Genomic DNA, 15,333 nt, shown 5'->3' with positions numbered 1-15,333 from the left:
TGTTTCTGACCATCTGGACAGAAAAAGAGAGGACAATTCCAGCCTTGTCCTGAACATAAAACCACTAGCATCGACCTGAGTTTATTTTGTGCACTGTGTGCTTTGACTCATGTCCAGATCCTCTTCCTCACTCTGGAACCCCCTACAGATCCCTCATGATCTGGCTAGAGACCATATAAAGTGGGGCTAAGAATACCTCACAGGGTAATGGAAAGAATGAAATGACATGATGTATCTAAAGCACCTGGCAGAGGGTCTTACATAGTAAGAAACTCTGAGTAATGCCTGACACTTATAACTCATTATTAATATCTCTCCATCTCCAGCAACCAGCACGGTGCCTGGACAATAGACATTTGAGAACTATTTGTTGAACTGAACTATTTTGGAAAACTTTAGGCTGACATAGATATCTGACGCATATCTTAGTATATATGATTTCAGAAATGATTCTCTGTAGTTAAGTAGAACGTGCTACCTCACTTTGCTAGGGCACCCAAAAGAGTTTTACCTCCAAAGAGTAAACAGCCCTGTAACTCTCCAGTCATGCAACTAATAAGCATATCTTTCTGGTCCTTGAAGCCATCAATTTTAATGCAGCTGAAGCTCAGATGGGATAGCTCATCACTTTGAAGTGAGACTTGTTATCGTAAGTCATCTCATCATCATTCAAAATGAAAGAGAACCCCATTTCATTTCCTTTCCTTAGAATAAGGGCTTCAGAACTCCCCAGGGCTAGCTTGTCTCATTGGATCTCTGACCTTTTCACTATTGAAATTCCTATGCAAATTTCCTTCTCAGCATCCCAGGGCTTTGATCCTTTATGCGATGAATTTTATTTGTCAAATGGATGAAAAATGCAGTTATCAGACATGCCCAGGTCACCTTTGGAGAGTGTTGTGGTAACAAATGTCCCCAAATGCGACCATTGATTTTCTCTTCCTTTGAGAATCTTGAAGAGCCTCTAGGTCAACCCCATTATCATCAGTGATCACTTCTCAGAAGTTTAGGTAGAGAGAGAAAGTGGATGAAATTTAACTGAATTTGTGTCAATCCCAGTCATTGTCTAAAATCTGGCAGTTCAACTAAACCTCTGATAGTTGGTTATGTTGTCACTTTTCTCTTTTTCCTGAAAACTGGTATATGGAACCTCCCACCTACCACCAACATGCACGAAAAAGCCCAACTAGCGGAGGGTTATGGATACACAGGTGCTGAGGGGATTTAATTTGAGGAAAGAATGACTCTAGTGTGGTTTTGATCAGGAGAGGCTGCCTGGAGAAGGTCTCTAGCCAGACCGTGAAGGACTGGTAGGGGGTTCCAGAGTCGAGGAAGAGGATCTGGATGTGAGGCAAAGCACGTAGTGTGCACATAATAAACTAGGGTGGATGCTAGTGGTTTTATGCTCAGGGCAAGACTGGGATTGCCCTCTCTTCTGTCCAAATCATCAGAAACAAACCATGGAAGGTCAAGAGACACAGAGGCTGAAAATGTTCACCCCTAGGGAAAAGCACTTGCTAGGAGTGGGAGATATAATTTCTTTTCTTTTCTTTTCTTTTTTTGGAGACGATGTCTTGTAATATTTCCCAGGCTGGAGTGCAGTGGCTATTCACAGGCACGGCCACAGCTCACTGCAGTATTGAACTCCTGGGCTCAAGTGATCCTCCCACTATGTCCGGCAGAAAATATGATTTCTGATCTTTATTCTACCACTGACTTGTTCTGTAATGATGGTCAGGTCATTTAAACCTCTCTTAGATCATTTCCTTGTCAATAAGATAGATGTATAATCAGGCTACCACACAGAACTGGTGGGAGGATTATATGAGAGCTCACAAATATCCATCAGATATAAGTTACTGAGATACTATTATTAAAATGTAGATATCACAGGAAGAGAGACCACCTTCAGTCTTGTCAACTTGCATCCTATTGGATAATTAATGCCAGCTGCTCAAGGACCCCACGAAATCAGCATCAAGTACAGAGAAGAGAGAGAATTTTTTTTAAAACAAATGAAGAAACCAAATCTCAAAGAGCTTTAATTGCTACCCAGTTGTTAAGCAGGGACTATGCCAAATTATTTATCATAAATGTAAATTACTTCACTGTTTTGTGCCAAGACCCTGGAAACCTATTTGTATCTCTTCGGAAGGCCCTGCCTTCTACAGGAAGGTTCTGCCAGACATGGTGGGAGGATCCCTTGAGCCCAGAAGTTCGAGGCTGCAGTGAGCTATGATTGTGCTGGGAATTGGTGAGAATTTCAAGGGTAAGTGGAAAGTTACTGAGGAGAGTATTTTGGAGGTTGGCAGCTAATCTCAGATACAAATAGTTTAATCACTTCATGTGCCTTAATCCACACTGATCTCTGAGTGACTTGATAGCCCCTTAAACTTCAGTAGGTAAACCTGTTTACTTCTACTGGTACAGAATTCTAATAAAAATAAATGTATTTTGTGTACTTTTGCACAACTTTGTAAATTTTGATTTTATTCTATGTAAACTACAACTATATATCATTCCTTTGAGCCTAACTTAGAAGAGAGAACTGGGAGTTGATAACACTGAAAAAGGTGGTAATATCATAGGCAAACATAGCAAACGTTTTTATAGGGAAGTCTCAGGAGAAACGAAGCAAGTGAAAGTAAAGTGAGCATGGCAAAGAGTTGCACTTGGTAGGATCAGGGTTCAGGGAGTTCAAGTTTATATCAAGGTATGTCAGCATGTGCCTAGGTAGACGGAGAGGAAGAACGAGAGGCAGAGAAGGCAGAAAAAGGGAGAGGAGAGAGAGAGACAGGAGAGAAGGAGGTAGAAGGAGAAGGAGGGGGGCAAGAGGAGAGGAGGAAGCAGGCGCGCACACACACACGTGTACCCACGTGTGCATGCAATCCTGCTGCTCTCCCACACCTGGTAAGTGTGTCAGAGCCCTCCTGGTGCTTGTCCTTATTCATCAAAGCCACTCCAATCCTCTTTCTAGTCTAGTCAATCACTCCTCTTCTCCGCTACCAGGGAAACTTGACTGAGAGGAAGAGAAAGCTAAAGAAGTATCAAATTCCTCTCTAAGACATCTTCACTAGTCTTCCAGAACATCTCTCCCTTGAGAAGCAGAACTCTGAGGTCCGGGAAGACCTTCCGACCACTCCACTGAGACATTGCTATGGCTGCCTCCTCTTCACTTTCTGGCCTCTTGAGCCAACATGCAACATGATCTTCATGAGAGGTTGTCAGTTACCTTTCTAAAAACGTACTTGACTAGATTTCTTCATGATATTTCAAAATATAAAGGCAGAAAAGAACTTTAAACAAATTTAAATTTAAACAATCTAAAAGGGAATTTAAGTAAACATATGACTTTGTTGCAGAGGTTCTAGGTTTCCTTTTTTACAAAAGGATGGGAGATTTTAAAGCAACTGCTCTCTTTGACTAACCCAGAAAAATATTTCTTCCTTTATCTCCTTTGTATTTAGCCCCAATATCTGAGAGAATTTTAAACATAGTTTTTTCTAGGATTGGTGCCTAAGAGTCATTCCCTTAGGAAAACCCTACAGTTTTTTACACCTTTGTTGAATGAAGGAGCTGGTGGAAGTTCAAATTTGTATGTTAACATGTGACTTTAATTAGAGTCTGAGGATGGCCACTTGTTAGTAATTTCACACTGCATCATTTTAAAAAAACAGCACTTTTGTTCTGGTGAAGAGAGAGGCACTGGAATTCATCCCCATTGTCCGCTCCCCACCCAGTGTATTTTACAGAAATTCTTAACAAGTTTAATAGTGTGCTATTATAACATAATTGCAGCATTACACCAGAAGCATTATCAATACTAAGTATTCTCCAATTTAGAATGCATGAATAAACTCTCTAAAACTCTTAAGAGTATCAATTTTTCTTAGCTAAATAAACTAAGTTCAAAAGGTAAAAGGAATATTTCTTCTTATATTGAAGGTGGCATGTATTTGGGAGTAGTGTTTTGATAAGCATTTGTGAGCTCCCTGCTGGTGAATTTTAAAACCTCCTTGGCAATCTCATGGTAACTATGAGGAGTGCCAAAGTGTCTAGAGAATTATTATGTATCTGTTATGGTAACACTAGCTCCGTCACTTTCAACATATGGCATCAGAAGTCACCCTGGATGCTGACAACCAGTCAACACATGAGAAATGAGAAAGAGTGGCTTCTTAGATTGGCCTGAATGTCATACATACCTGTCATAAGGTCCCACCTAGATGCAAGAGGAACTAAGAAATGGTAGTTCTGATCTGCAGAGCCACCTCACTGCCACAATTTAGCATGATGAAAGGACGGTACTGGCAGTACTGATATTTGGGGGATAGTTAAGTGGCTTTGCCACAGTTGTATTTTGTCAGTTATTAGGTTATTGTCTCAGCTCTGAACCCACTTTTTTTCTTTCTTTTTTTTTTTTTTTTTGAGACTGAGTCTTGCTCTATCACCCAGGCTAGAGTGTAGTGGCGGGATCTCGGCTCACTGCAACCTCCGCCTCCTGGGTTCAAGCAATTCTTCTGCCTCAGCCTCCTGAGTAGCTGGGATTACAGGCGCCTGCCACCACGTCTGGCTAGTTTTTGTATTTTCAGTAGAGACGGGGTTTCACCATGTTGGCCGGGCTGGTCTCGAACTCCTGACCTCAAGTGGCCCGCCTCCGCCTCCGCCTCCCAAAGTTCTGGGATTACAAGAGTGAGCCACCGTGCCTGGTTCCAAACCCACTCTTCTATACCCTACTTCATGATGCTAGCAATAGGACACTGCAAACCACAAGTCAGTTTTGTCTGCTGGCTTTGTGTTAGCTTCTGACAATAGGGGTCCATAGAGGGGGATTGTAAAGCTGAAGGAGAAAAGGACTTGCTCCTAGGTGTTTGCTGACTGTGGGTTGCCTGTCTGCTTGTAGTTCCTATGAGCGCCACCCTGGCCTTGCCTCTTTACCCTGGAAAGAGCAAGTCCTTTCTATAGAATTGAGTGAGTCCAGTTTGCAGTTTTTCCATCACTTGAAAGAACCAATCTCGGCCGGGCGCCGTTGCTCACGTCTGTAATCCCAACACTTTGGGAGGCCGAGGTGGGCAGATCATGGGGTCAGGAGATGGAGACCATCCTGGCCAACATGGTGAAACCCCGTCTCTACTGAAATACAAAAAATTAACTGGACGTGGTGGCACTTGCCTGTAGTCCCAGCTACTCGGGAGGCTGAGACAGGGGAATCACTTGCACCCGGGCGGCGGAAGTTGCAGTGAGCCGAGATTGCGCCACTGCACTCCAGCCTGGCGACAAAGCAAAACTCCCTCTCAAGAAAAAAAAAAAAAAAAAGTAAGAACCAAGCTCATCATGCCCTGCTCACAGACAGCACCAACAGTCTGTGCCTCTCCTTAGAAGTCTGGGTCCCAGCATCACAGGGACCCTCTTCCAAGCTCAGAGATTTCAGCACCAGCAAGCAGATGACCCCTTTTCTGAAGTATGGGTTTTAGTGGCCGGGCGTGGTGGCTCACGCCTGTAATCCCAGCACTAGGAGGCCGAGGCGGGCGGATCACGAGGTCAGGAGATTGAGATCGTCCCGGCTAACGCGATGAAACCCCGTCTCTACTGAAAATACAAAGAATTAGCCGGGCATGGTGGTGGGCTCCTGTAGTCCCAGCTATTCGAGAGGCTGAGGCAGGAGAATCATTTGAACCTGGGAGGCAGAGGTGGCAGTGAGTCGAGATCGCACCACTGAACTCCAGCCTGGGCAACAGAGCGAGACTCCGTCTCAAAAACAAAAAACAAAAACAAACAAAAAAAACAAGTATGGGTTTTAGCTCCTTGCAGCCCCTCCCCCAAGTTTTAATAATTACAACTCCCTTTTCCCCCTAGCCTAGGCTTCCTAGGCTTCTTGATATGTTTTTAGATTTCATAAAATTTACAGTTGAAAATATGGATTGGCCAGGCTCAGTGGCTCATGCCTGTAATCCCAGCACTTTGGGAGGCCGAGGCAGGTGGATCACCTGAGGTCGGGAGTTCAAGACCAGCCTGGCCAACATGGCAAAACTCTGTCTCTACTAAAAATACAAAAATTAGCCAAGTATGGTGGCGTGTGCCTGTAACCCCTGCTACTCAGGAGGCTGAGGCAGGAGAATCAATTGAACCCGGGAGGTGGAGGTTACAGTGAGTCAAGATTGTGTCACTGTGCTCCAACCTGGGTGACACAGTGAGACTCTGTCTAAAAAAAAAAAAAGAAAAAAGAAAGAAAGAAAGAAAATATGGATACACATACTCAAGTTGTTCCAAGCATACTTAACATTTTTCATTAGAATTATAAATTTGTAACTTTTTACTTTGGGATAATTATACACTCAAAAGAAGTTGAAATAAATAGTACAGAGACGTTCCATGTACCTATCACACAGCTTCTCCTATTGGTGACATTTTCTGTAATTATAGTGTATTGTCAAAACCAGAACATTAACTGGCACAATGCAACTAACCAGACTGGAAGTCTTAATTAGGTTTCACCAGTTTTGGCATGCACGTATTGTTTTTTTGTATGTCTTTGTGATTATATAACATTTCCTCACGTGTATAGATTTTAAAAAATTGTTTAATTTTATTTTTTGTGCGTACATAGTAGGTGTATGAGGTTCATGACATGTTTTGATACTGGCATGTAATGCATAATAATCACATCATGTAAAATGGGATATCCATCACCTCAAGCATTTATCCTTTGTATTATAAACAATCCAATTATACTCTTATTGTTATTTCAAAATGTACAATTACATTGTTCCTGACTATAGTCACCCTGTTGTGCTATCAAACATTAGGTCTTCTTCATTCTTTTTATTTTTTGTATGCATTAACCATCCCTAACTCCTGCCCTTCCCCCTACTACATTTCCTAGCCTCTGGTAAGCATCCTTTTACTCTCTCTCTCTTTTTTTTTTTTTTTTTTTTTTTTTGAGGAGTCTTACTCTGTCGCCTAGGCTGGAGTGCAGTGGTGCTTTCTCGGCTCACTGCAACCTCCGCCTCCTGGGTTCAAGAGATTCTCCTGCCTCAGCCTCCCGAGTAGCTGGGACTACAGGCATGTGCCACCATGCCTGGCTAATTTTTATATTTTTACTATAGAATGTGGTTTCGCCGTGTTGGCTAGGCTGGTCTCCAACACCTGACCTCAAGTGATTTGCCTGCCTCGGCCCTCCAAAATGCTGGGATTACAGGTGTGAGACACCACACCTGGCCACCATCCTTCCACTCTCTGTGTCCATAAGTTCAATTGTTTTGAGTTTTAGATCCCACAAATAAGTGACAACATGTGATGATTGTCTTTCTGTACCTGGCTTACTTCATTTAACATAATGACCTCCAGTTCCATCCATGTTACAAATGACAAGATCTCACTCTTTCTTATGACTGAATAGTACACCATTGTGTGTAATTACCACATTTCTTTATCCATTCATCTGTTAATGGACACTTAGGTTGCTTCCAAATCATGGCTATTGTGAACAGTGCTGCAACAAACATGGGAGTGCGGATATCTTTTTGATATACTGATTTCCTTTCTTTTGGGTATATGCCCAGTAATGGGATTGCTCAATCATACGGTAGCTCTCATGTGCATAGATTTGTGTGACCACTACCACTACAATGAAGAGACAGAACTGCTCCATTACTACAATGGAAGTTCCTCATGCTTCCCCTTTATTTTTACTTCCTCCCTTCCCTACAACTAACCCTGGCAGCCACTTATGTATTCTCCATCTATATAATTTTGTCATTTTGAGAATATTATATAAATGGAATCATACAGTATGTGACATTTTGAGACTGGCTTTTTTTAAATTTTTTTATTTTTTTATTTTTGAGACCAAGTCGCACTCTGTTGCCCAGGTTGGAGTGCAGTGGCGTGATTCGGCTCACTGCAACCTCCGCCATCCAGGTTCAAGTGATTCTCCTGCCTCAGCCTCCCGAGTAGCTGGGACTACAGGCACAGGCCACCACACCCGGCTAATTTTTGTATTTTTAGTAGAGATGGGGTTTCACCACATTGGCCAGGCTGGTCTCAGACTCCTGACCTCAGGTGATCCACCCACCTTGGCCTCCCAAAATGCTGGGATTACCAGCATGAGCCACTGTGCCTAGCTGAAACTGTCCTTTTTATTCAGCACAATGCCCATAAGCTCCATCTAGGTTGTTGGACGTAGCAATGATATGTTCCTTTTTTATTGCTGAGTAATATTCCATGGTATGGATGTACCACAGTACATTTAACCATTCACCTGCTGAAGGACATTTGACTTATTTTTAAATTTTGGTTATTACAAATAAAGCTGCTGTGAACATCTGAGTATAGGTTTTTCTGTAGGTATGAGTTTTAGTTTCTCTGGGATAAATGCCCAGGAATGTGATTGCTGTGATTGCTGGGCCATATGGTAACTCTATGTTTACCTTTTTTTTTTTTTTTGAGGTGGAGTCTCACTCTATCACCCAGGCTGGAGTACAGTGGTGTGATTTTGGCTCACTGCAACCTCCGCCTCCCAGGTTCAAGTGAGTCTCCTGCCTAAGCCTCCTGAGTAGTTGGACTACAGGTTTGTGCCACCACGCCCGGTTAATTTTTTGTATTTTTGGTAGAGACGGGGTTTTACCATCTTAGACAGGATGGTCTTGATCTCCTGACCTTGTGATCTGCCTGCCTTGGCCTCCCAAAGTGCTGGGATTACAGGCGTGAGCCACCACGCCCAGCCTATGTTTAACTTTTTAAGAAACTGACAGAATGATTTCTAGAGTGGCTCTACATTATTATTATTATTATTATTATTGAGATGGAGTCTTGCTCTGTTACCCAGGCCAGAGTGCAGTGGCATGATCTTGGCTCACTGCAACCTCTGCCTCCCAGGTTCAAGCGATTCTCCTGTCTCAGACTCCTGAGTGGCTGAGATTATAGGCGCCCGCCACCACACCTGGCTAATTTTTGTACTTTTAGTAGAGACGGGGTTTTACCATGTTGGCCAGGCTGGTCTTGAACTCCTGACGTCAAGTGATCTGCCCACCTCAGCCTCCCAAACTGCTGGGATTATAGGCGTGAGCCACCGTGCCCAGCCTGCCTCTACCATTTTACATCCCTACCAAAAATATATGAAAGATCTTATTTCTTGACATCTTCATCAGCATTTGTTGTTATCAGTGTTTTCTTTTTCAGCCATTTGAGTAGGTGCATAACAGCATCTCATTGTGGTTTTAATTCACATATCACTAATGGCTAGTGATACTGAACATCTTTTCATGTATATATCTGCCACCAGTACATTGTCTTTGGTGACATGTCTGTTCAAGTATTTTACCCATTTAAAAACTGGGTGGTTGGTTTACTACAGATGAGTTTTGGGAGTTCTTTATATATTCTGGATATATATTCTTTGTTAGAGATGTGATTTGCAAATATGTTCTCCCTGACTGTAGCTGGTTTTTTTTTTTGTTTGTTTGTTTTTGGTTTTTTTTTTTGAGACAGGGCCTCACTCTGTTGCCCAGGCTGGAGTGCAGTCGTGTGATCATGGCTCACTGTAGCCTCAATCTCCCTGGCTCAAGTGATCCTCCCACCTCAGCCCCCCGAATAGCTGGGACTACAGGTGCATGCCAGCATGCCCAGTTAAAAAAATTTTTTTTGAGGCAGGGTCTCATCTTGTCACCCAGGATTGAGTGCAGTGGCATAACCTTGGCTCACTGCAGCCTCGACCTTCTGGGCTCAAGCAATCCTCCCACCCTAGCCACCAAGTAGCTGGGACTATGGGTGCATGCCACCATGCCTGGCTAATTTTTGTATTTTTTGTAGAGACGGGGTTTCGCCATGTTGCCCAGGCTGGTCTCAAGCTCAAGCGATCAGCCCGCCTTGGCCTTCCAAAGTGCTAGGAATACAGCCATGAGCCCTGCACCTAGCCCCATAGCTTGTCTTTTTATCATCTTAACAGAAGTCTTTCATAGAGCAGAAGTTCTATGAGCTTTTCATCAATGTATTTATGTTTTTTTCTTTTTGTGCATTGTGCTTTTGGTGTCATGTCTAAGTTCCCTTCAGCCAACTCCTAGATCACGGTGATTTTCTTTCTACTGTGTTTTCTTCTTCTTCTTCTTCTTTTTTTTTTTTAAGACGGAGTCTCACTCTGTTGCCCAGGATGGTGTGCAGTGGCATGATCTCAGCTCACTGCAACCTCTGCCTCCCAGGCTCAAACGATTCTCCTGCCTCAGCCTCCCCAGTAGCTGGGATTACAGGCATGCACCACCACACTTGGCTAATTTTTGTATTTTTAGTACAGGAAGGGTTTCACCATGCTGGCCAGGCTGGTCTCGAACTCCTGACCTCAGGTGATCCACCCACCTTAGCCTCCCAAAGTGCTGAGATTACAGGTGTGAGCCACCGTGCCCAGTCTCTTCTTTTTTCTTTACCTTTCTTCTTTCTTTCTTTCTTTCCTTCCTTCCTTCCTTCTTTCCTTCTTTCCTTCTTTCCTTCTTTCCTTCTTTCTTTCTTTCTTTCTTTCTTTTTTCAGTGTCTTGCTTTGTCGCCAGGCTGGAGTGCAGTGGCGCCATCTCGGCTCACTGCAACCTCTGTCTCCCTGGTTCAAGCAATTCTCCTGCCTCAGCCTCCCGAGTAGCTGGGACTACAGGCATGTGCCACCATGCCTAGCTAATTTTTGTATTTTTAGTAGAGATGGGGGGTTTCGCCATGTTGGCCACGATGGTCTCCATCTCTTGACCTCGTGATCTGCCCGCCTTGGCCTCCCAAAGTGTTGGGATTACAGGCATGAACCACTGCACCCGGCCTTTTTTTTTTTTTTTTTTTTTGAGACGGAGTCTCACTCTGTTGCCCAGGCTGGAGTGCAGTGGCATGATCTCAGCTTACTGCAACCTCTACCTCCCAGTTTCAAGTGATTCTCCTGTCCCAACCTCCTAAGTAGCTGGGATTAGAGGCATGCACCATGATGCTCCGCTAATGTTTATATTTTTAGTAGAGACAGTGTTTCACCATTTTGGCCAGGCTGGTCTTAAACTCCTGAACTCAAATGATCGGCTCACCACAGTCTCCCAAAGTGCTGGGATTACAGGTGTGAGCCACCATGCCCAGCCTCCTGTGTTCTCTTCTAAAAGCTTTATAATTTTACATTTAAATCAAAGATCAAATTTGAGTTAATTTTTGTATAAAGTATGAGGCTTAGGCATAGGTTTATTGTTTATTTCTGCCTATGGATGTGCACATTTTCCAGCACCATTTGTTAAAAAGAAAATTCCCATGTTTCTGGGGTCCCATGACCACCCCAGGTTTAGTGATTCACTAGAAGGAGTCACAAGAGTCAATATAGCAGGTTTTACTCACTGCTAAAGTTTATTAGGAAAAGGAAACGGAGCAAAAACAACAGGAAAAATGCATGCATTTGACAGAGTCCAGAGAGGTCAGGCATAGACTTCCCTATCTGAAGCCACACAGGATGTGCTTTCTCTCTTGCAGTTAACTACAGGAGCATGTGAGGAATAACTCTGCCCAGAGAAACCTGTTCAAATCCCGGGGTCTGCGGCTTTTATGTGTGGAGAAACAGCTCTGTCATGGCAACCTGACAACAGAGACCACACAGACAAAGACTTGACCTGCAGTTTATCTGAATCTTGGCAGAACTCCTTGTGATCTTCTCAGTATACAAGAGGATAAGAGGTCTCTTTTGTTTTGATGTCATCCTTTTTGGTGTGTGAAACAAGGACCACAGGGAGCTGGCACCTTTGGCTACTCTTCTTTTCACTCTCCACGTAAGTAATAAACTGTCTGAATCTTAAAAGTGCTCATGGTGTCTTTTTTATTGGCGAAGTCTGTCAGGCCTTAGCCTTTTCTCACACTTCACCAAATTACTTTTGCATCTTTGTCAGAAGTCAGTTGGATGTATTTGTGTGGGTCAGTTCTTTCTAACAGCTTTACTGAAGTATGATCGGCATACAATAAACTGCACATATTTTAAGTGTACAATCTCACTTTGACCCTTAAAGGGTCTCACTTTGTTACCCAGGCTGGTGTGCAGTGGCACAAACACAGCTTACTGCAGCCTCGACCTGTTGGGCTTAAATGATCCTCCCACCTCAGCCTCCCAAGTAGCTGGGACTTACAGGCATTCACACCATGGCTGACTAATTTTTTAAAAAAATTTTAGTACAGACGAAGTCTTACTATGTTGCCCAGGCTAGTCTCAAACTCTTGAACTCAAGCAATCCTCCCACATTGGCCTCCCAAAGTGCCTAGGATTACAGGCATGAGCCACCTTGCCTGGCCTAGTTTGTGTTTTTTAAGAATTTATGTTTTGCCTGGGCACAGTGGCTCATGCCTATAATCTCAGCACTTTGAGAGGCCAAGGCAGATGACTCAAGGTCAGGAGTTCAAGATCAGCCTGGCCAACATGGTGAAAATCTGTCTCTACTAAAAACAAAAAATAGCCAGGAATAGTGGCACACACCTGTAGTCCCAGCTACCTTGGTGAGGTGGGAGAATCCTTTGAACCTGGGAGACGGAGGTTGCAGTGAGACGAGATTGCGTCATTTCACTCCAGCCTGGGCAACAGAGCGAGACCCTAACTCACAAACAGCAACAACAAAAAACAAAAAAAGAATTTATATGTTTTGATTCATAGATTGATTGAATCATACATCAATTTTTTTCTGACTTCTTTTACTGAGCATAATTATTTTCAGATTCACCTATGTTAGTTTTATTTTTTGTTGTAGTTTTTTTTTTTTTTAGAGACAAGGTCTTGCTACTGCCCAGGCTGGAGTGCAGTGGTACCATCTCGGCTCGCTGCAACCTCCACCTTTCCGGGTTCAAGTGATTCTCCTGCCTCAGCCTCCCTAGTAAGTGGGACTACAGGTGCACGTCACCACGCTCAGCTAATTTTGTATTTTTAGTAGAGACAGGAGTTTCACCATGTTGGCCAGGATGGTCTCCATTTCTTGACCTCGTGATCTGCCCACCTTGGTCTCCCAAAGTGCTGGGATTACAGGCGTAAGCCACCACACCCGGCCACACCTATGTTATTATATATATATCTCTCAATAGTCCTTTTCTTTTTTTGCTGAGTAGTATTTTGCTGTATGGCTATACCACAATTTGTTTATCCATTTACCTATTGATACACATTTGGGCTCTTTCCAGTTTGTAGCTATTGCAAATAAAGCTTCTATGGCCATTTGTATATAAAACTGAAGTGCAGTGGTGTGATCCCTAGGATAAAGTGCAGTGTCGTGATCTCGGCTCACGGCAACCTCCGCCTCCTGGGTTCAAGTGATTCTCCCACCTCAGCCTCCTGAGTAGCTGGGACTACAGGTGTGTGCCACCATGCCTGACTAATGTTTGTATTTTTAGTAGGGATGAGTTTTGACCATGTGGGTCAGGCTGGTCTTGAACTCCTGACCTCAAGCAATCCACTTGCCTCGGCCTCCCAAAGTGCTGGGATTACAGGCATGAGCCACCACACCCGACCTAAATGGTATTTTAAAATTTCAATTTCAATTGTCTATTACTAGTATATATAAATGAAATTTTTAAAAACATTAATGATGTAGCCTGCAACCTTGCTAAACTCACTTTTAGTTCTAGAACTTTTTTTAGATTGTAACTGGTTTTCTGCATATGAGCAATTATATCCAAGTAAAGAGAGTACTTCTTTATCATTTGTGAGCTTTTATTGCATTTTGTTGCCTAATTTCTCTGGCCAGACCCTCCAATACAATGTGTGCTATGGTCTGGATGCATCCCCCAAAATTCATGTGTTGGAAACTTGATCCCTAGTTGCAGCATTGTTGGGAAATGGGGCCTTTTGGGAGATGTTTAGGTTTTGAGGGCTCTGCCCTCTCAATAGATTAATGCCATTATAAAAAAAGGGCTTGTGGGAGTGGGTTTGTGCACTTCTGCCACATGAGGACACAGCATTCCTCTCCTCCAGAGGATGCAGTGTTCGAGGCATCATCTTGGCAGCAGAGAGGTCAGGCTCTAACCTGCTGGTGACTTGATCTTGGACTTCACAGCCTTCAGAGTTGTCAGTAATTAATTTCTGTTCTTTAGAAATTACCCAGTCTCAGGTATTCTGTTATAATGGCACAAAACAGACTAAGACAATGCTGAATATAAGAGGTGAGAACAAACATCCTTGACTTGTTACTGATTGTATATGGAAAGCATTCAGTCTTTCACCATAAAGTTTGTTACGTATAGGATTTTCACGTATGTGCTTTAATCAGTTGAGGAACTTTCCTTCTACTCCTATATTGCTGAGAGTTGTTATCAGCCATAGATACTGGTTTTGTCAAATGACTTTTCTGCCTCTATTGAGATGAGCTCATGGCTTTTCTTTGTTAATTTATTAATATGGTCAATTATATTGATTGATTTTCAAATGTAAACCAACCTTGCATTCCTGATATAAACCACACTTACACATGATGTATTATTATTTTTTTAATTTTTAATTTTTGTGGGTACATAGTAGGTGTATGTATTTATGAGGTACATAAGATGTTTTGATATGGTCATGCAATGTGAAATAAGCACACCATGAAGAATGGGGTATCCATCCCCTCAAGCATTTATCCATTGAGTTGCAAACAATTCAATTACACTCTTTATTTTAAAATGTACGGTTATTATTGACTATAGTCACCCTGTTGTGCTATCAAATAGTAGGTCTTAGTCATTCTTTCTACTGTTTTTTTGGACCCATTATGTTTTTTATATTCTTATATTGCTAGATTCAATTTGCCAAGATTTTGTTTGGAGGTTTTTGTTTCTATGTTCATGAGAGGGTATTGGTTTGTAATTTTATCTGTCTTGCTTCAGTATCATGGTAATGCTGTCCTCATAGAATGAGTTAGGAAATATTCCTTCCTTTCAGTTTTCTGGAAGAGTTTGGGTAAAACTGATGTTATTTCAAACCTTAAGTTTTTGGTAGTGATAACCGGTGTAAACATCTGGGTCTGGAGTTACTAAACTGGAGTTTACTAGTGAGAAGCTTTTTAACTACAAATTCCATTTCTATGATAGGTTTAGGGGTATTCAGTTTTGTGTGTTTGTCTGTATGTGTGTGTATGTATCTCTATACATACAGATAGATAGGTAGATAGATAGACAGAGATAATGATATAATCTCCTTTAATGAGCTTTAGTAGTTTATATCTTTCAAGCAATTAGCCTATCTCATCTAAGCCCTCAAATTTATTGCTAAAAATGTGTTTATAATATTCCCTTATTAACCATTTAATATTTGTATAATCTGTGTTAATATTTTTATCTCATTTATGACATTGGTAATTTGTGTCTTCTCTTTGTCCCGATCCA

General features: G+C 42.4%; 1 long non-coding RNA gene across 6 annotated transcripts in view; it reads left to right on the top strand.

Moving 5' to 3' along the window:
• Positions 1–15,333, top strand: part of LOC105468382 (uncharacterized) — a 117,011-nt gene that overhangs the window by 78,806 nt on the left and 22,872 nt on the right. For 5 of the 6 annotated variants that reach the window (XR_011618331.1, XR_011618333.1, XR_011618334.1 and 2 more), the window contains one exon: positions 11,476–11,768. This is a non-coding gene — a long non-coding RNA (uncharacterized lncRNA). Of the gene's footprint in view, positions 1–8,448; positions 8,594–11,475; positions 11,769–15,333 lie in introns of those variants that run through there. The other variant, XR_011618335.1, reaches the window with a different exon arrangement.

The sequence above is a fragment of the Macaca nemestrina genome, chromosome X (assembly GCF_043159975.1).
Source record: "Macaca nemestrina isolate mMacNem1 chromosome X, mMacNem.hap1, whole genome shotgun sequence".
Taxonomy (NCBI): Eukaryota; Metazoa; Chordata; class Mammalia; order Primates; family Cercopithecidae; genus Macaca; species Macaca nemestrina.
The sequence above is the reverse complement of the archived record's forward strand: the minus strand, read 5'-3'. Positions and strand labels throughout refer to the sequence as shown.